This window comes from Neofelis nebulosa, chromosome 4, assembly GCF_028018385.1.
Source record: "Neofelis nebulosa isolate mNeoNeb1 chromosome 4, mNeoNeb1.pri, whole genome shotgun sequence".
Lineage (NCBI taxonomy): Eukaryota > Metazoa > Chordata > Mammalia > Carnivora > Felidae > Neofelis > Neofelis nebulosa.
In genome coordinates this window covers 130,471,822-130,491,772 of record NC_080785.1, presented here as the reverse complement: position 1 = coordinate 130,491,772, position 19,951 = coordinate 130,471,822, and the positions used below count along the sequence as shown (strand labels likewise).

General features: G+C 49.2%; 1 long non-coding RNA gene across 3 annotated transcripts; it reads right to left on the bottom strand.

The window, feature by feature from the left end:
* Positions 1-3,047: 3,047 nt before the first annotated feature.
* LOC131509909 (uncharacterized) lies at positions 3,048-18,481 on the bottom strand. 3 transcript variants are annotated; one of them, XR_009260773.1, is made up of 4 exons: positions 18,351-18,481; positions 16,323-16,475; positions 3,891-4,021; positions 3,048-3,487 (listed from the first exon to the last, which is right to left on the bottom strand). It is a non-coding gene; the product is annotated as an uncharacterized LOC131509909 (long non-coding RNA). The 3 variants fall into 3 exon arrangements; XR_009260774.1 differs by lacking the exons at positions 3,048-3,487; positions 3,891-4,021 and adding an exon at positions 15,553-15,706; XR_009260775.1 differs by lacking the exons at positions 3,048-3,487; positions 3,891-4,021 and adding an exon at positions 15,714-15,799.
* Between the last annotated feature and the right edge of the window lie 1,470 nt (positions 18,482-19,951).

The window sequence follows — 19,951 nt, the reverse complement described above, 5'->3', positions numbered from 1 at the left end:
GGAGCTGACATTTGGAAGCTTCCCTCCACACCCCAGCAATGCTCAGCTTCCCTGCACTGCTAAAAAACATCTGGCTGGCTTGGCACCTAAGCCGGGTAAAAATAGCGTGCCATCTTGTGAGCGGGCACCACGCCATCTCAGCAGATGGAGACCAGTGCCGGCAGCCAAGAGACCGCTGAACGGTATGGAAGGCATTTGCAAAGGGCAAGATTCACAGCTGGAGGGGTCACAAGATTAAATGCCAGGACCTGAGGTGAGGGGGCAGAAGTTAAACAAGAGGGCCACAGAAAGGGGCAGGACCTCTCTGCCTTTCACGGGAAGGACAGGGCAGTAGAAGACCGCACTTGGACACTGGAAGGCATCGGGGGCAATGGTGAAGATCTGGTCTTGGAACCAGATGGACCCGTGCTTGATCCTACCATCGCCTTTACTAGCTGTGTGACCCGGAGCCAGCATTTAACCTCTCTGGGCCTCAGTGTAAACCCACACTGCAGGGTTCTGATAGGCTATTCCGTCCCTCTTTCATTCAGTAAGTATATTATTGAATGTCAGGCACTGTGCTTGGTGTGGGACATGGCAGTGAGCACACAGCACTGAGGTCTCTTGTAGGAGACACACGTGAATTAAAAAATGGCACGAATAAAGTAAAATGTCAACTGAGGTAAGTGCCTCAACGGGAGGGTCTGTGGTATAATTCGACCATGTAATTGAGGGGTTGGGAAGCAGAGGCGCCCAAGTCGAGGAAAGCGTCCCCAAGGAAGGACAGTTAAGATCTGTAAGGTGAGTAGGGAAATAAATAGGGAAAAATGAGAGAAGGTACCCTAAGCTCTTAGCACCGTGCCTGGGACCTGATAACCACCAGCAAGCAGAACTGATTATTAATGACTACTTACTGGAAATAAAATTGTAGCAATAGCAATCTTTTGGATCCAGGATCAGAACACAGGGCTGCGGACCTCAGGACCATGAGCAGTCATTTCCAAAGCAAGAGTCTCACCTCTCGTCTCCACCCAGAGGAGAGAGGCCAGTGGACTTTAAAAATAAAAAACTGGGGGGGGGGGCACCTGGGTGGCTCAGTCAGTTGAGCATCCGACTGGGGCTCAGGTCATGATCTCACAGTCCGTGAGTTCGAACCCCATGTCAGGCTCTGTGCTGACAGCTCAGAGCCTGGAGTCTGCTTCGGATTCTGTGTCTCCCTCTCTCTCTTTTCCTCCCCTGCTCCCACGTTCTCTCTCTCTCTCTCTCTCTCTCTCTCAAAAATAAATAAAGGTAAAAAAAAAAATTTTTTTTTAATTCCTTTCTCGTCTGCTAGGAGAGTCAGTCTCTGTAGCTTGCAACCACTAATGCTTACAGACACGCAGAATCCCAATATTTAAAAGGAATAAAAGTGGATATGGTCTGCTGAGACGTAGAAGAGTGGCCAGGGGCTTCTCCCTCTCACACCACACCTGTCAGTGGTTTCTTCTCTCAAAACTGCCGCAGGAGCCCAGGAGAGCTTGGCTGGAAACTCCTGATCTCACCCCATCCCTTTGTTACAAATAAGGAGAGCAAGGCAGGAGGGGTCCTCTGACTTGCCAAGTGAGAGTGGAAAACTCAGGCCCCCAACCTCCTGGGGCAGCACCCTTCCTGCCCAGCTCCCCCCGAGCCCCGCACCTCCCGCAGCGGCAGGCCCGCCAGAATCAAAGAGGCAAGGAGACCACAGGGCCAGGTAGAGATCAGGTGCATGGCATGGTCTCTGCTACTGGAAGTCACAGAAAACAGCAACAACACGATGGTCTGGGAGGGCTCCACCCCAGGCAGCCGGCTCATTGCTCATCCCTGCTCTTTAGTTCCTCGGCTGCCAGAGGGTCCGTGCAGGCACACCTTCACCACGACACCCTCAAGTCATGATGACAGACGTGTGTCACAAAGGCCCTCTGCCATTTTCCCACAGCGCACCTCCCCGACTGGTCCCCAGTCCTACAAGACGCTCTGCAGAAAATGAGTTGCACGGGGGCGGCTGGATGGTTCGGTCGCTTAAGCGTCGGGCTCTGGATTTTGGCTCAGACCATGATCTCACAATTCGTGAGTTCAAGCCCTGCATTGGGCTCTGTGCTGACAGCACGGGGCCTGCTTGGGATTCTCTCTCTCCCCCTCTCTGCCCCTTCCCCACTTGCACTCTCTGTCTCTCTCTCTGTCTCTGCCAAAATACATAAACTTAAAAAAAAAAAAAAATGAGTTGCAAGAACAAATGCCCCCTTTTCTAGACCCGACGGCACTTTTTCTTACTTTCCCACACGTTACTATGAAATGAGAGGTGGTGTAGTGAAATGGTTATGAGTATGTACTCCGGCATGCCTGGGTCTGATGACCGGCTCTGGCCCTTCCTAGCTGTGTGACCTTGGGCAAGTTACTCAACCATTCCGGGTCTCAGCTTTCCCATTTGTAGATTGGCAATGAAATAAAAGATCCAACCATGTTAGTTCACATTCTGCAAGAGGCAGACTCCACCATGAGACGAGATGTGTCAGATGTGTCCTGGGAGAAACACCTGTGCGAGAGTGCAGGGGTGAAGCTGGAGGAGGCTGGGGACTGTATGAGGCCTTGGGGAACACCTGTTCCTGCCACAAAAGAGGAGAAACAAAAGCCTTAGACTGCCATGCAGTTCCAAGAAAGTTTGGGCAAATTTTTGAGGAGTTCTTGAGTTCAAGTCAGCTGTCAGACGAGTCCCAGGTCTCCCAGGATGGGGTCTACCTTGGTGTCCCTGATATGCTCAGTCACTGGCCACTGCCCCAGGCCATTCGAGGCGTGTTCAGAGTGCACCCCTGGGGCCCGAGGTCAATCACGCTCCCTGGAGTACTCCCTCTGGGATTCTTCAGCCCCTCCCAGCCCCACACCTACCTCAAAAGGTAGGACTGAGTCAATTTAGGTAAAAGCTCTTAAAAACATGCCTGGTCCATCTTAAGTACTCTGTACAGACTGCATTAAAACAAACAAGGTTGAAATGACAATGCTTCCGAAAATCAATTCGCACACCCCATGTGATAGTTTTCCTTTCTTGTTCTGATTCCTGAAAATGCTGTTATTAAAATGCTGATACACCTTACAATCAGTGCATCATGGCATTGAAGAAATACATTTGGAAAATGTATATAAAAAATTATATACTGGAGATGTGCACTGGTGTACTAAAGATTCTGATAAGTCCTGCAACAGACATGCCTACTTCACTTGGTTCAACTCCCAGGTGTCCAAACTTCTTTGCACACAGATCTCTGATTTGTATCCACTTCCAATAGATTCCTTTTCTCTTTACTTAAAGCAGTTGGTTTCATTTGATTGCCTCCAAGTCCCAGCTGATACAGAGACAATCTCAGTATATCAAAGAAGTAACATGGAAGGGCTTTGGTTGAAGGTGAGTTGGGGCTGGGGCTAGGATTCATGGAATACAGTTGTGGCAAATGCTGTTTCAGGTGACGCTCAGGAATTAGGTTCAGAAGAAACAGACCTTTGGGTAGACAGGAAGATGGGAGAGGAAGGAGGAATGTTTCTTGACACACCCAGGTCACCCCACCCCACCAGGTCCCTGGAGGACATCTTTGGAAAACCCCCATCCAACCCAACCCTTTCACCGAGATCTGCCCAACCAGCCTCTGGCCGGAAGCAGGGCACCTGTCTCCATCCGGGCTCCTGAAGGGCATAAAACCACCATGGAAAAAGAACTTCTGGCCACCGTGACCCGAGTTGGGGGGCCAGGAAATGGGGATGCCCCCTCCATTTCTCACTTACCACTGGTTTAATGTCTTCTCTGTGCCAGTCAGTGTGCTTGGAGGTGCAGACTCAGCTATGACAGTTGCAGCTTGCTTACGGGGGCCACCTTTTATGCGCCATCTCAGACCCTGGCCACCCACCTCTTTGTCCTGTCCAGAGCTGTGGCAACAAGCGGTGCCTTGCTTCAGCTGCACTGGGTATCTCTTGGTTTCTGCAGACCTTCTCTGCTGTGTGACAGGTGCCCCCAGGATCCTGCTCGGCCGTGTGGCCCCTGGCAGACATTTAAGTGCAAACATTGAAAAGAAGTCCTAACCAAGTCAGGAATAAATGCTCCCCTCTTTTGTGTCTTGGGGGGGGGGGGAGGGGGATGGTGCTGTTGTGTGCTCCACACTGCTTCTCAGAGGGTCCCATGCCCACAGCATCACCGCAGTCAGGATTGACCTGCCTGGCTTGCCTGTTGGTCTCCCAAGTGTCCCCACACCCTTTCTGAAGAATCACTTCTTCAAAATAAACTATCTGCACATAACTCTTTTCTTATCATCTGCGTTTTAGGAGAACCACGGTAGGACTTTTTTCTTAATATTGTTTTGCATGTTTAGCAATTAAAATAGTATATACTTATAAAAAATTTTGTTTATTTTGAGAGAGAGAGAGAGAGAGAGAGAGAGAGCAAGCATTGGGTAGGAGCAGAGAGAGAGGGGAAAGAGAGAATCCCAAGCAGGCTCTAAACTGTCAGTGCAGAGCCTGATACAGGGCTCGAACCCACAAATCGTGAAATCATGACCTGAGCTGAAACCAAGAGTCGGATACTTAACCTACTGAGCCACCCAGGTGCCCCTGATAGTATGTCCTTCCAATAATTCCTTTGACCATCAGAGCAACCGAGAAGAGAAGAGGAAAAATGGAGCTCAGACGGGTCAGTTGACTTTCTAAATGTTACACAGCTAGAAAACAGCAAGAAAACAGCTAGAAAACAGCAAGACTCCCATATCTCAGCCCGAACTGCTGTCAGTAGAAGTGTCTGTTCAGGGTCTGAGCACCTCAACCCAGCCTCAAAGGTAAACCCTTTGAATCCCCTTAGGCTGGATTTTGAAGAACATTTGTGAATTAGCTAGAGGGAGATGGGCCAGACAGAGCGTGGGGACAAGATTTTGGACCGAGGGAACAGCAGGAGCAGAAGCCCAGAAGTGGAAGCCATTTATCAGGGTTTCCTCTGGGAACTGTAGGGAACATGGCTTGGAAGAAACATAAGGCCAAGGAGGCATGTGGGGTATTGGTGAGAATTGCATGAAAGATCACATGGACCTCATAGACTAAGAATTCCGACTGCTGGTGGATGAACACAGGAGGCCATGGGGTGGTGTTGTAGGGAGAGGACGTAAGGCTTGCAGGAGAGAACTTCAGATCTGTGGGGTTTGCCCAGAATCAGCTGGTGCCTATCCAGCGCCTCCCCGCCTGGCACCCTGGGACAGCTTGTTTCCCTGAGGGCTCAGGGCTCCATTCCTGACCAAGCTGCCCCTTGCATTGTTCTTGACTGTGTAAAAGAAAATGAAATGAGACGACCTGTTCTTTTTCTCTGGGAAGAGGTGCATCTCTCATGTGTAACTAATCAGGGCCACTGGGGGGCTAGAAAAGAAGGGAGGGCACTCAGAGAAACCCAGACTCAGCAGTCTGTCAGAAGGCCACCTCAGCCCTCCTCAGCCGCTTTAAGCTGTGGTCAGCCCAGTTAACCACTGACGACCTCAGGCCTCGTCGGCACTGGGGATGAAGGACCACGGTTAACAAGTGACCTCACATGCCCATGTGTACACGGAAACGCCCGCAGAAACCAGTCTCTCGGCGGGCAGACGCCTCCTTCCTTGCTGGGGCAGCACGGACCAGCGGGAGCTCTCTCAACAGAGAGGTTTACGGGGTGTATCCAGAACTTCAACAACGCTCTAACATTGCTGCCATGTCCCTTCCAGGAACTTGTCCTAAGTAAAGAGTCAGACAAATGTAGCAGATGCTTGTTCCAGCCTCATTTGTAGGAAGAGAAAATGAAGATCAACCTCGATGTCCAGCAGTTGGGGCCAGAGTAAATTATAGCATGTCCATTCAATAGAAAATAATGTAGTCATTGAACAAATAGGAAGTATGTGGTAGATTGCAGAAATACCCACAATCATTCTCCTTTCTCTGTGCTTGCCCTTTGCAACATGACTCTGCAGCAACTCCCATCCCAGGAATGGGGTCTCTTTCGCACCCTCCTGGACACGTGACTCACTCTGGTCGACAGAATACAGAGAAAGGAGACAATGTGCCTATTCTGAGCTTAAGTCTTTAGAGACCTTAAGCTCTCCTGCCCTCTTGCTTGCTCTCTCTCTCTCTCTCTCTCTCTCTCTCTCTCTCATTCTCTCCCTCTCCCTCAGTCCCTCCTCTCTGTTGGGAAAACAGCCGTCATGTGACCTGCCCAAGCATGTGCCCCTTATGGGACTTGGCCAGCACACCAGTATATCTGCCGTGCCCCCACTCCTGTGGGTAAGGAATGGGGTCTTTGCCTGTGGTACAAGAGGGGTGTATGTAGTACATCACCCTGCATTGGCTACCGGAAGGGTCCCGTGGCCATGGGAGACTGACACACAGTACAGACACTGATCTTGTGCATCTCTTCTATATGCGAATTAAAACACATGTGTTTTTTATTTTGTTGTTGTTGTTGTTTATTTGAGAGACACAGAGAGAGAGTGCCCGTGCGAGCAGGGAAGGGGCAGAGAGAGAGAAAGAGAGAATTCCAAGTAGGCTCTGCACTGCCAGTAGCTCACAAACCATCAGATCACGACCTGAGCCAAAACCAAGAGTCAGATGCTTAACCAACTGAGTCACCCAGGCTCCCCAAAACCCACATGTTTTTTATTTTTTTTTTATTTTATTTTTTAATTTTTTTTAACGTTTATTTATTTTTGAGACAGAGAGAGACAGAGCATGAATGGGGGAGGGTCAGAGAGAGAGAGAGAGAGAGAGAGACACAGAATCTGAAACAGGCTCCAGGCTCCGAGCTGTCAGCACAGAGCCCAACGCGGGCCTTGAACTCATGAACCGCAAGATCATGACCTGAGCCGAAGTCGGACGCTTCACCGACTGAGCCACCCAGGTGTCCCATGTTTTTTAAAACACATGTGTATGTTGTTCTAACCAACACCTTGTATGTTGAGTCCCCCCTCGTGACTCTGAACCTCTAGCAGGTGCAGGGGGCCAGGCCTGGGTTCTCTTCTGGTGGTTGGGATTTCTGTGATCTTTGCCGTCCTCACCATCCGAATCTTTACTTGGGACAGGTAGCTGTGTCTTCCTACTCAGTATCTCTCTCCATGTCTCAGAATCCTGCCACTACCACGTGCACAAGCTCAAGCCAGCTGTTGGAGGATGAGAGGCCACATGGAGGGAGCCCAGTTGTATCAACTGACCCCATCCCTAGACCAGCCTCCAACCAGCTGACCCTCCGACACGTGTGAGGCTGGCCAACTTCCACAGAACCGCCGGCAGCCATAGCTGATCGCAGACACATCAGTGCACCCGGCCAAGACCTGAAAACCATCTACCTGGTCTGATGACTTATAAGCAATAATAGTAAACGCTAATTTTAATTTTAATTTTTATTTATTTATAAAAACTTTTTTAACGTTTATTTATTTTTGAGAGAGACAGAGACAGCGCGAGAGCAGGGGAGGGGCAGAGGGAGTGGGAAACACAGAATCCAAAGCAGGCTCCAGGCCCTGAGCTGTCAACACAGAGCCCAACGCAAGGCTCGAACTCACAAGCCTTAAGATCATGACCTGAGCCGACGACGGACACGTAACCGACTGAGCCACCCAGGAGCCCCCATAAATACTAATTTTTAAAACCCAGCTGTTCTCAAAGTGTGGTCTGGGGACTACAGAAGGTCCCTGACCCTATTAAAGTCTCTACAAGGTCAAACCTCATTTTGTAATACTGTGAAGACGATACTTGCCTTTTTGCTCTGACTCATGAGCGTACAACGGACTTTTTCAGAAGTCACATGGCATGTAATGACATCATTACCATGATGGTTAGTGGAATATGTGCTTGCGTATTCTTGCCTTAAAAATTTTGTTTTCAGGCGTGCCTGGGTGGCTCAGTCGGTTAAGCGTCCAACTTCGCCTCAGGTCATGATCTCACTGTTCTTGGGTTTGAGCCCCCGCATCAGGCTCTGTGACGACAGCTCAGAGCCTGGAGCCTGCTTAGATTCTGTGTCTCCTTCTCTCGCTGCCCCTCCCCTGCTCATGCTTTGTCTCTCTCTGTCTCTCAAAAATAAATAAATGCCAAAAAAATTGTTTTAATAAATAAATATTTTGTTTTCATTTCCAATATAGTGAATATTGATAGCTATAGCTGGCATAAGCGTAAGTTCTTTGAGGTATTTAATGATTTTAAAAGTGTAAAAATGTCTGGAAACCAAAAGTATGTGAGGACCACTGTGTTAAACCACGAGGTTTGAGGCTAAGTTATTAAGCAGGAGTACATATTTGATACAGAGTAGAGGCATGTGATCAACATGGAATGAGGTTTATATCATTGGGTCTTTGAAAACACTGCAAGGGTGCCTCTTTTGTTTGAAAGCTTTCATACAAAAATATGCATATAACCAAAATGTTCATGGTGATCATCTTTTCTATAATTATCCATATTTTCTCATTTTTTGTAAGAAATTTATTGCTCATGTAAGAAAAAACAGCCTTAAAAACAAAACATGTGGGGATGCCTGAGTGGCTCAGTCGGTTAAGGGTCCAACTCTGGCTCAGGTCATGATCTCATGGTCCGTGGGTTCAAGCCCCATGTCGCGCTCTGGGCTGACAGCTCAGAGCCTGGAGCCTGCTTCGGATTCTGTCTCCCTCTCTCTCTGCCCTTCCCTTCCTTGTGCTCTGACTCTCTGTCTCTCAAAAAGAAATAAACATTAAAATAAAATAAAAACAACCACATATGAACAAACAAACAAAAAGACCCCAGACTCTTAAATCCAGAGGAGAAACTGGAGGTTCCCTGAGGGGGAGGGGCTGGGGGCTGGAGGAAAAAGATAAAGAGGATTAAGAGGTACAAACCTCCAGGTGTGAAATAAGTAAGTCACAGAGATGACAAGTAACAGCATAGGGAATATGGTCAATAATGTTGTAATAACACTGCATGGTGACAGATGGGGACTGCACTTAGCATGGTGAGCGCTGAGTAATGGATAGAATTGTCGAATCAATACGTTGTACACCTGAAACTAATATCACATTGTATGTCACACATACCTCAGTAATTAAAAAGAAAGTTAGCTTGTCCAAATAGTCTTTGTGTCGCTGTTGAGACATAGTAGACATACAGCATTATATTAGCTGTAGGTGTATAACCTAGCGATTACATATCTGTACGTGCCTATGGTCTCTAGAAAGAAAAGACAGCACACTCTCTCTTTCGCTATGACCACGGCCCCTCCCATGGCAGGGTTTCGGTGGACGGACATGGGCGAGTTAGAGGACTGCCTTCTGCCACCCTTTTCACACCCATCCAGAGAATTCAGCAAAGGGACCCGGAGTTGCCACGTCTCCAACTTCCAGGGGCAGTCCGGTCAGACTTGTCTTGCTGCCCACTTTTCCAATAACAAATGAACATGCTAATTCCCAGGGGGAGAAGCCCACTCCAAGATGCCCCCAAACAAGAAATGAGCAAGAGCCATTTCATATTCCTGTGTGCACAAATCCTCCACAAGTTGACTGCATTCCCGCAGCGGTTGCCTAGGGAACACCAGGGACATAAAGGAGATGTGAGGACACACTAAATAACTTTAGCAACTATTTACATTTGGCAAATGTGGCCAGGGGCAGGGCCCTGTGTGCCTCCCTGTGGAAAAGACAGAGAAGGAAGGAAACCCCCAGAAGGAATGGGAGCCAGCCAAGCAGGGCAGCAGAGGTAGAATAAGTGAGGGAGGGGAGCTCTTAACTCTTTCATGGCCCCTCCTCTAAGCGTGCTGAGGCCAGAGGTAAGCAACGGTGAGAGCCAGTAGGGTCCCAAAGCTTTGCGCATTCAGGGCGATGTGACCAGAGGGCAGGAAACCCCAGAGAGGGGTGACCAGGGACTGGCTCCCCCTACTCACACCCTGCAGTGCCCCCCCCCCAACCATCTTGCCCCCATTTCTACCACCTTGGGAGACAGATGGCAGGATGGGCCGTGAGGCTGCGGGGCTCCACATCGCATCGCTGAGGTGGTTAATTGGGATCCTTTTCACCTGACAGGTGAGAAGTCTGAGAGAGCCACAGGGGGTCCGCTCTCTGTCAAACCAGCTCCTTCTCTCAACTGTCTCCTCTCATTAGAGCTGAGCCCTTCCCACAGAGCCCCAAGAGGAGAGGAGGCAAATGAGCGGAGCCATCCCCGCTGTGGCCTAGAAATTGGAGCGACTGTCACCGGGCTTGGCAGGGCTCCTTAGGTGAGGTCCTGCATGGCTCCCAAGAGCCCCGAGCTCCCCCTGTCTGGGTGGGATGGAGAAAGACCCAGAAGAGAGGCCAGCAGGGGCCCAGACGGAGCCTGGCTTTTCTCACCGCAAAGTTCTAGTCACATTGAATTATATCAGAAATGATTGACTCCTTTATTCACCACCCCCCCTTGCTTCCAGCCCCCTAGCCCTCTCCGCTTTGACCACATCTGTGGGCTGCACTGAAACAGAGCCAACATAAACGAAAACAAAGCAAACCCTGGCAGCCGGTGAGGGCAGGGACGTCCCACCCATCTGGGCAGTCCACATGCGGGGACTGGACTGCCAAGGCGCACCTCCTGCTCATACAAGTGCTGTGTGGAGTCATTAACGAGCCTGGGGTTGGGCAGGCCAGGGCGAGTGAAGAGTGCGCATACCCATGTGGGCTAATTGGAGAGGAAGAGAGAAGGACTCTCCCAAGTGAGCACTAAAACGTGTGCAGACTGAACAATCCTCTCGAGCAGGATGGTGGTCGGCTGGCAGTGTCCCACAATGTGGCTGCTATCATTTGTCTTCCAAATTGTTTCCCAGTCTGAATGGCTTCTGGACACTTCGGCTTCCATGGATGTATGCATAAAGACATGCCACTTAAACCATGCAGGATTTGTTTTTGTTTTTGTTTTTGTTTTTTATGAAAGTGTTCAGAGCTGGCAAAAGCAGAGGAGAGAGACAGACACTCTAGTAGGTTGTTGGTGAGGATGACAACTGGCTGACATTTCTGGAGGCCGGTGTGGGCTCCATGTGTCCATGTGGGAGACGCAGTCACCATGGGGCTAGGAAGTCTGGGATTCTACAGCCTTGGATGTTTTCTCTGCATTGAAAATGCGCTCTCACTGCTGGTGCTGGTGGAGTTGAAAAACCACCATTCTCCAGAGTCCCAAACCTCTACTGGTCCCAGCTCCTGGTGGCCAGCAAATCCCATCATCACCTGGGAGAAATAAATGGGATGTTCTGTGGGATACACTCGCTTGGAAAGGTCACACCGCAAGGTGGCTTAAGTCCTCCAAGCATTAGTTTACAGAATGCTCCTTTTCAGGTGACACCTATGGTCCCTTGATTCCAGAAATGTCACCACGAACTGGGACAGGTGCTGGTATTAGTTACACAGTATCCAGTACCCAGAACCCCTTCTCTCCTTGATGTTTCTGCCCCGTGAGACATCTGGTTTACCATGCTACAGTCTATCCCCTATGATGAGGTCCCTGAAACCAGACCACCATCTGGCTATCTAAATTCGTTAGTCTTCTCAGTGGATGTCAAACCCGAAGGTAGACCAGTCGGGAGGCTTAGATTTCTCAGAGGTCGTAAACAGACAACCCGCAAAAGTTCTCATCTAATTCTGGGCACTTGGTCATTGAAATTCTTGTTCTTACACAGCCAAAACACCATTTTATGAGCTTAGAACATGACAGGATTATGCAGACAAATGTATCAGCAATGCGCCCCTCTGGGAGGTGGGATTAAACTGATTTTCAGCCTTTTGCCTGTTTCCTTGCACTGTGAGGTACTTTATGCACTTCCAAGTGACTTTGAATCTATTATTCCGTGGCTGTAGGAGATCAGATGCAAAAATGGCCCCAACTATCTCCCTCCCTGTATGCACATCCCTTTGCAATGTGACTTTGCAGCCTCTGCCGTTAAGAGATGGAGTCTGGTCCCCCACCCCTTGAATCGGGGTGAGGCTTATCTCTTGCTTTGATGAAAAGAATTCAGCAGCAGGGACAATGTAACTGCCCTAAGTCCAAGCTTCAAGAGGCTGTAGACTTTGGCTTTCTGTCTTGTATTCCACAGACCCCTGGGACTAGCCTGTTGGAGAATGACAGATCCGTGGAGAAAGACTAACTGTCTCAGCTGGGCCAGCCTACACTGGCAGCTGTCCCCTGGTGCGTGAGTTATCCAGCCCAAGCTGAAGAACTGCCTAGCTGAACCCAGCCCAAACTGCTGATTCTCAGAATCGTGAGCTTCTAAGCCACCATCGTTATGGACCACTAGCTTTGGGTGGTGCTTTTTACGCAGCAAGAGCTGATACCGTGAGCTCCCAAACTAAGTGGGACAGGTATCATTTTAACCAGTTTGGAAATCAAAACAGGCTGGCACAGGACTGGATGTTTTATTCAAGGCCTGAAAGCCAAGTCGTAGTAGATTGAGAATTTGAACCCAGGTGTCCTGCCGGTTTATTTTCTCATGTGCATTTCCTCCAGCATGGTAAACGTGTGAGAGACTTCTGGACAGCAGCCCTTAAAAGTCCCTCCTGAGCGAGCCCGCTGCATTTTGGGGGCATCTGTCCGATATCACCTGCTGCCACAACACCTCACCGCCCTGCCTTGCCTCCAACCCTCCGCGGGCAGCACAGCCACACATCAACCATCAATAATCAGCCAGCTGGCAATGCCAGCTCGCAATCTGCAAGGCTCAAGCGGCTCCCATCCAGCCGCCCTCTCTTCTGCAAGAGCAAAGGCAGCAGCCTGAAGAACATGGAACATTTCTTTTGAGCCACACTGAATGGGATCAGTGGGTGGGCCTGTCCACTTGTCGGCATCCGTTGGAGATCAAAGCCAACACAAGACGGAGCAGACCCAAGAGGAGGAAGGAGGGGAAAAGCCCCCTTCAACCCACTCCAAACCTGGCCAGGCCTTCTAAGGGGTGGATGTGGTAACAATCCAGATCGAAACGCCACCCCTCCCCAAGGAGCCCAGAGGAGAAAGGATGAGAAGGAAATAGAATGGTTGGGGGTGGAGGGTAGGAAGAGGAAGCAACCGAAAACACAAAGGAAGGAAGGAGGGCAATCGGAGGAAGAACTCCACCCTCTAGTAGCTTCAAAGCAGGCCTTCAGGGCAACAACAGGAGGGTGGGCGGCCCACGGAGGAGACAGCTGCACTCAGGTCCTGGCTGGGCGCACTGGCACCCGCGGCTGCCAGCTGGAGGGAAAACAGGCCGGCCTGGCTACGGAAGGGAGAGGGCTGGTGCTTGTTTCTTTCCTCGGAAGAGCTGGAAAGAACAGAGCCCAGCCCCGTGAACCTGGCCAGGCCCAATTTCCTCCCACAAGGAGAATTCTTTCCTGTGCTTGGGAAACACACCTGGCTAGAATTCTCATGACATGGGCCAGGAGCTCAGAGCTTTCTGCCCAGCGGATGGTCCCTAGGGGAAATAAAACGCTTGGCTGAAACAATACACTTTGATGTCAAAACGAGTTGGCAGGAGACAAGTAACAAGCACTAAATGCCTGCTCAATGTGCCATGAGTCAGTAGCACTCAGAGCACTAGTGAAGGCAAGAATGGTAACAGTAATAATAATGGCCGCCATTTAATGAGCACTCACTAGGTGCCGGGCATGGTTTTATTGCCTCCTCACAACAACTCGATGGGTTTAGTGTGGGAGACCCCCTGGTCGTGTCCTCCACCTCCTGCCCTCACATACAACGAGGCCCAACATCCACCACCAGCTCCCGCCGTCTCTGGGCCTCCTCACCAGTAGGATTCAGGTCTGGTCACCCAGTGTAGTCAGTTGTTTGATAACACACTTGGTGTGCCTGCCTCCCTGCCCTATCTCCCTTCCTTGTCCCCTACTAGTGGTTCCTGGGATCACCCATCCGAATAAACTCCCTGTGCTAGAATCCTTTCCCCAAGGTTGATTTCTGGGGGAATCCAACATACAGGGCTGATAGCCCCATTTTACAGATGAGAAAACTATGGCTTAAAAGTTCCAGAGAACCTACCAGGGCATGCCTGACTCAAAGTGCTTATAATGACTATTCATTCCTACAATCACTATAATTTGTGCTGAATCCTTTGGGGGCCAAGGAGACATCAGCTCAGGCCAGGAAACCCCGAAAGGGCCCCCCCCCCCCCCTGCCGAGAGCTGCTTCTGGCAGGTGGGTCTAGAGTCTCCTGAGGAGACTGGATCTGGGCTCCATTGGTTAAGAAGACACTGGGCCCCACTGGTTAAGAAGGCTTTGGCATCGGGAGACCTGAGTTTTCCTTCTGGAGGAGCCCAGGAGTTCTTTGGCCTGGGGCAAGTCCCTGAACCTCTCCAACACTCCGGTAAAGGGAGGCTACAGTGGCTGCCCCGTAAGGCGGCAACCAGCCTCAGTCTGCCCCTCACTTGCCCTCTTAAGCCTTCCCTCGGTCTTATGTATAGTTGAGGTGTGTTGTGTCAGGCGGATGGAATGAAAACATGAAGGTGATGCACTGGGCAGGGGTCCTGATTCAGGGTCGGGAATTCTCCTTCCTCTCTGGGCTTGTGTGTAATGTGGTTGATCTCAGCCCCTGAAGACATTTAAATAGTGACAGCACCGTAAAAACCAATCCGATGCCAGAGCACTCCATGGAGACTCCCGGGGCCCAATTAACTTTCCACATTAAGCCAGCCCCACGGGGGCTCCAGAAACGCCCAGCTTTTACAAAAGGCCTCCCAAGCTCGGAGGCCAGGGGTAGCTGGAGGCCCAGCTGTGGGCCACTGCCCAAAATGCTGGAGACGACTTCTTAAGAAGAAGACATAGGTCAAAGAGCCCTGAAATGTGAAGGGACAGTTTTGGATACCTGACCAGTGGTTCTCCACCCATGGAGCGTGGCTCCCTGGAGTGTCTCAGACCCTTCGTTAGGGAGCTGTCTGTGCCGGAGACCTCCCATCTGCCCCTCCAGATCCACCCGCCATCTTCTTCCGCTCCACTCTGTCGGGAAGGCTGCCCCATAGAGAATGTATCTGCAGCCTCCTTTGCCGTCTGGCTTCCGATGAGTGCTGTCAAGACATTGGAGGGTGGAAGGACCAAAAGGTTGAGGAATTTATCCTCGTGCTGGGTCACCACAAGTAAGCAATGTCGTTCTAGCCCCAGCTACACTCCTCTGGCCCGCTTTTCCATCTGGCAGCTCTCCCCAGCTGCAGGTAAAATCCCTTACTCCCTTGTCCTTGTAGCCTCGGGGTGCACCAGCTCCTGGCTGGTAGCCCTGGAGCACTGACCAAGCTCTTGATGTTCCCCTAAACCCTCTAGACACCTTGGTCAACGGTCCTCTTATTAAACTCTCTTCAATTAACCTGTGTGAGTGTGTCATCGGTTTCCTGCTGAGACCCAGACACAGCCACCAAATTTGTAACAGGGTGTCAGTTTTATTTTTACCACAACAAAGCTTAAAGACTGTCATCATGACGTGCGCCTGTTTCAACGCCCAGCTGAGCGGGTCATGCGGTACATCTGCTAAAAGGCCATTTGGCTGCAAATAATAGAAAACTGGGTTCACACTGGCTTAAACAGAGAGGGGGGTTATTTTCTCAGATAACAGAAAGGCTGGAGGTAGGCAGCTGCCGACATGGATTTTAATGATTTCTGGGCCAACCTCTATTATTCTCACGGGCTTTGTCTTGTGACACAAGATGGCTGCTTCAGCTGCAGGCAACTCATCCATGCCCAGGCCAGGAATAAATTGGCCATCGGAAAAAGTCATCATCAGTTATTTCTGTGCAGGAAAGAGAAAGATTTCCCAAAGCCCCCTTCCCCACCCCAGCATATTCTCACTTACAGGTTGGATCTGTGTAGCCAGTCTCCATAGCTGCAAGGGAGGCGAAGAGAGGAATTATCTGGAATTCTATTCTCCACACAGGGAGAGGGCAAGGGAAAAGGAGACTGGAAACTACATGAGGGTAAACTACATGAGGGTAAAAAAAAAAACCTACAGTGAGGTCTCCCAGGTGTACCAAAAAATAACATAGCTACAACTTGCAATGAAGAGCACTACTCCAGATCAAGCTAGACTTACCATCTTCCATTTCCTGTGTTTACTCTGGAGCAAGTGAGACTTTTGCTGGTTGAGGCAGTAAATGACCCTATTCAGCCAGCAACCTTGTCCCTTCAAGGATGCTACCAAAAACCCTGAGTATTTTTACAGTGTGGCCCTATCGGCCCACAAAAAGTTGGAGCAATTGATGTTTTCCCAGTACTCAGCATCAAATTCCAGGCTCCCCCCACAGCTGCATAACACAGAAGTTTGGGGCTAAGGGCAGAATCATCTGGATTGCCCATCTGAGGGACTGAAAATGGTATCAAAACTAGGTTCCCACCCTGTAGCTCCTCACCTCCATGAGAATGCTGTCATGTCTCCTCAACCTTCAAATGTATCTTGTATGCTAAGCAAGTTGATGCTTCCTCCCGATTTTTGCTGCAACTCTGCCTTCCCTTGGCACTCTGCTCAGATATCTAAGCATAGGGACCATTTGGCCATCACATCACTGTAAAATGACACCAGACCAGTTGTTATTTTCTTCTTTATGCTCATCTATCCCTTCTCACTTTCCTGACAATGAACATGTATGTTGTATGATGCGAAATCATTTTCTTTTTTAGTTAGATTTATATACATACACATATATGTATATATATATACATATATATGTGTGTGTGTATATATATGTGTATATATATATATATATATATACACATATATATACACAGTTTTGGAGATGAACAAGCAATGGAGTGTCCCTGCAAAGCCCTTTTCCACTTAATTTCGGAGCCTGTGTGTATTTCTTTTTTTTTTTTTTTTTTGCCTGTGTGTATTTCAATGCAAATACAATCCATATGTTTGCTTCATTCATACATCCTCATCCACACAGCTCTAAGAGCAAGCTGATTGATGGCCACAGGCCCTCAAGACTTTTTGAAGGATTTCTTTTTCCTCAAAAAAGAGAAAGCTGCCTTTGGCAGCAGCAGCGGGAGCTTGCCTGCCAAATGTCTGAGAGTGAGTCACAGTACAGAAGCCAAAGGTCCAGAGAAGTAGACGAAGGATCAGGTATCAGCCTTCTCCAGAAAGAAGGCTCACAGCTCTTTTCCATATCCAATATTTATTAAACACCTACCATTTATGGGGTGCAGTGTTGGGGGTGGGGAGCAGGGAAACTACAAAAATGACACATCTATGCATTCCCTTCCAGGAGTTACCATTTTTACTAGGGTCAGCAAATTTCTCTGCAAAAGGCCAGATAGTAGATACTCTGCCTTTACAGGCCAGAAGGCCTATGTGGCAAATTCACAACTCTGCCATGGTAGCATGAAGGCAATCGTAGACAACACACGAATGAATGAGGGTGGTTGTATCCCAGTACATTTTGTGTTTTGATACCCAAAAACAGAGGTGGGGTCCATTTGGCCCACAGGCCACAGTGTGCCGACCCCTGGTCTAGATGAAAACACATGAAATTGTTGGCAATGTCACGTGGTCCCATCTAATGGTTGGGGAGATTAAATAAACACAGACGACTCTTACATGAAGAAGAAAGTACAAGAGGCCATAATCATGATTTTGTTTCCCGGATGGTTCTTCTGAAACGATCATCTGAGGTAGCTAATGATTCTAGCCGGGTGACCCCCGGCTACCCCACCTAGCACCTGAAACGCACTAAGTCAACCTCTATTTTTATATGAAATATGCAACCCTGGGTTGCTGCTAAAATTACGTAGGTGCCTTATAGCATTCTTGGAAGGGAGAGGATTGACTCCTTTGAGGATGAGAAGCAGAGGAGTAACTGTTGTTAAACAGGCTGGGTCCCTGCAGGTCTTGTCACAGACTTTGACATGCTAATGGGCTCCTTGAAGTCCTCTGATGGAGATGTAGCATGATGCACCTCCCCAGCTGATTTGTTCCAGGAAGATCTTTGTATAAGCAAAACATCCCCGACTGTGGTTCTAGAAACTACCCTGTGGAAATACCTTTACCCAAGGTGTTTCTAAGAAGACCAGCTTCCTCTCCTGACAGATCTCATGTGACTATCCTATGTAGCTAAGAACAAGAGTGAAAGAAGGTGGGTAAGACAAAGGTTCCAGCTCTTTGCCTGACATCTGTCCTGGACCCAGAGGAGAGGTTAACCGAGGCTGGTCCCTGAGCAGCACTGATTGGATAACTGCCACTTTCCATTTCCTGCTTTAAGGGATGTAATTTGACACCCAGACTTGAACCTTTCTGGGAGAATTCCTATAATGACATTATGACATCTTGTGGCCGTTTAGAGGAACCCACGCTATTCCCCTTGGGTTTTGATCCTGAAGGAGAAAAGCCCTACTTAAAGGTCACCACCCAAAGGAGCCCCAGGAGGACGTCCTCCCTTTACCTGCTCCTCATTGGCCAACTGGTTCCATTTCTATCATTCAGTGTCTTGCTACTCAAAGCGTGGGCCTCGGACCAGTGGGACCAACAGCAGTGCATATTCTCAGGCACCCCACCCCCACCCCCCAGAGCATCAGAATCACAATCAGCATTGTCATAAGAGCTCTGGGGATTGGAGTACACAGCAAAGTTGGAGGAGCGTCTCACTGGTAGAGCTCTTTGTGGGTGAATGCGAGTTTTGCTTCTTTCTTCAGGAATGGGAAGAAAAAGGAAGCACCAAAGGCTGGCGGACAGTGTTAAGCTACACATTCTTTGGTGTAGTTCTAACTACCTCATTGTTTCCAGGGATTTGCAAGGGCCCTTGGATAAGGTAAATAATTCTATTTTGTTATTTTCCTAGTATTTATTAGATATTGTTGCCAGACCCCACACTCAGTATTCTACTGGCAGTACTTTACTTAATTCCCACTGACATTGCTGTAGAAACTATTACTGGCTGGATTTTATGGATGAGGAACCTAAGGCTTAGAGGGGAGGTTGACTTGCAGATGTTGGTCTTTGCTCAGTCCCCACAACTCACTAGAGGTAGGATAAAGGAAGATCAAAGCTATAACCAAGAAGAAAGGAAACACCAGCGAACGGGGAACATCAGCCCAGTGTCGGAAGACAGAGAAAGGACAGACAAGTGACAATGGATGTGGATCTCAGCTTTCTCCTCGGTCCCAAGCACCCACGAGAGGAAGCCAACACGAAGCAGAGATGACGCCCTGCAGAATCTTGGAAGTTTCAAGAATGGGAAGTACCAGGTACCTCTGGAGGCAGGCATGGGGGGTGGCATTGAAACAGGAATGTGGGTTGAAAGTGGCTGCAAACTTAGATCCCCAGCCCCCTTCTACAGGCCCACATTGCCAGGCAAGCATCGAGCTCTGTAGCTGCCAACAGGAAGGCAAATCTTGAGAGACAGGCGACGCTGGGCACTGTGGCTTGGGGGCCACCAGACCCCACTCACGTAGGAATGAGGAGCTGTACTGAAAGCAGGGAGTCAGTGAATGTCCACCAGCAAGGAGTGATGCTCAGTTCTCTTCTACCAACTCAGCTCCAGAATGCCCACTGTCTAGCTTATCAGTATCCTGCCCCCATCCCCAACACACACACACACACACACACATACACACAAACACACACACACAAACACACACAGAACACCCCATGAAGATAAATCAGTTTTCTTTTCCAGGGAAGCTGACTGAGCCAAAAGCAAAGACCTAGAGAATTTGATATTTGGGGCCCTTAGGAAAAAAAAAAAAGAAACATGCCTGTCTACCTCTCAGGTTTCCCAATCAGAAGGTTGCACACCCTGGACATTTGAAGAGTGCTTCTACCTTGACACTCAGAAGCCAAAACAAATGAAAGGGGGGAAATTCAGACTGAGAGGGTGCAAGGAGTGGAAGAATGTTGTTAAAAACAGTGAAAGAAAGAGAAGATGACAAACTCTTCAAGCGAGAACGAGATACTCTCACGAAGTTATAGAAAATAAAAGTCTCTGGGAATTGAAAACAGGATAGCAGAAGGGTCGGGTAACTACAGTGAGACCCCCAATCTGCT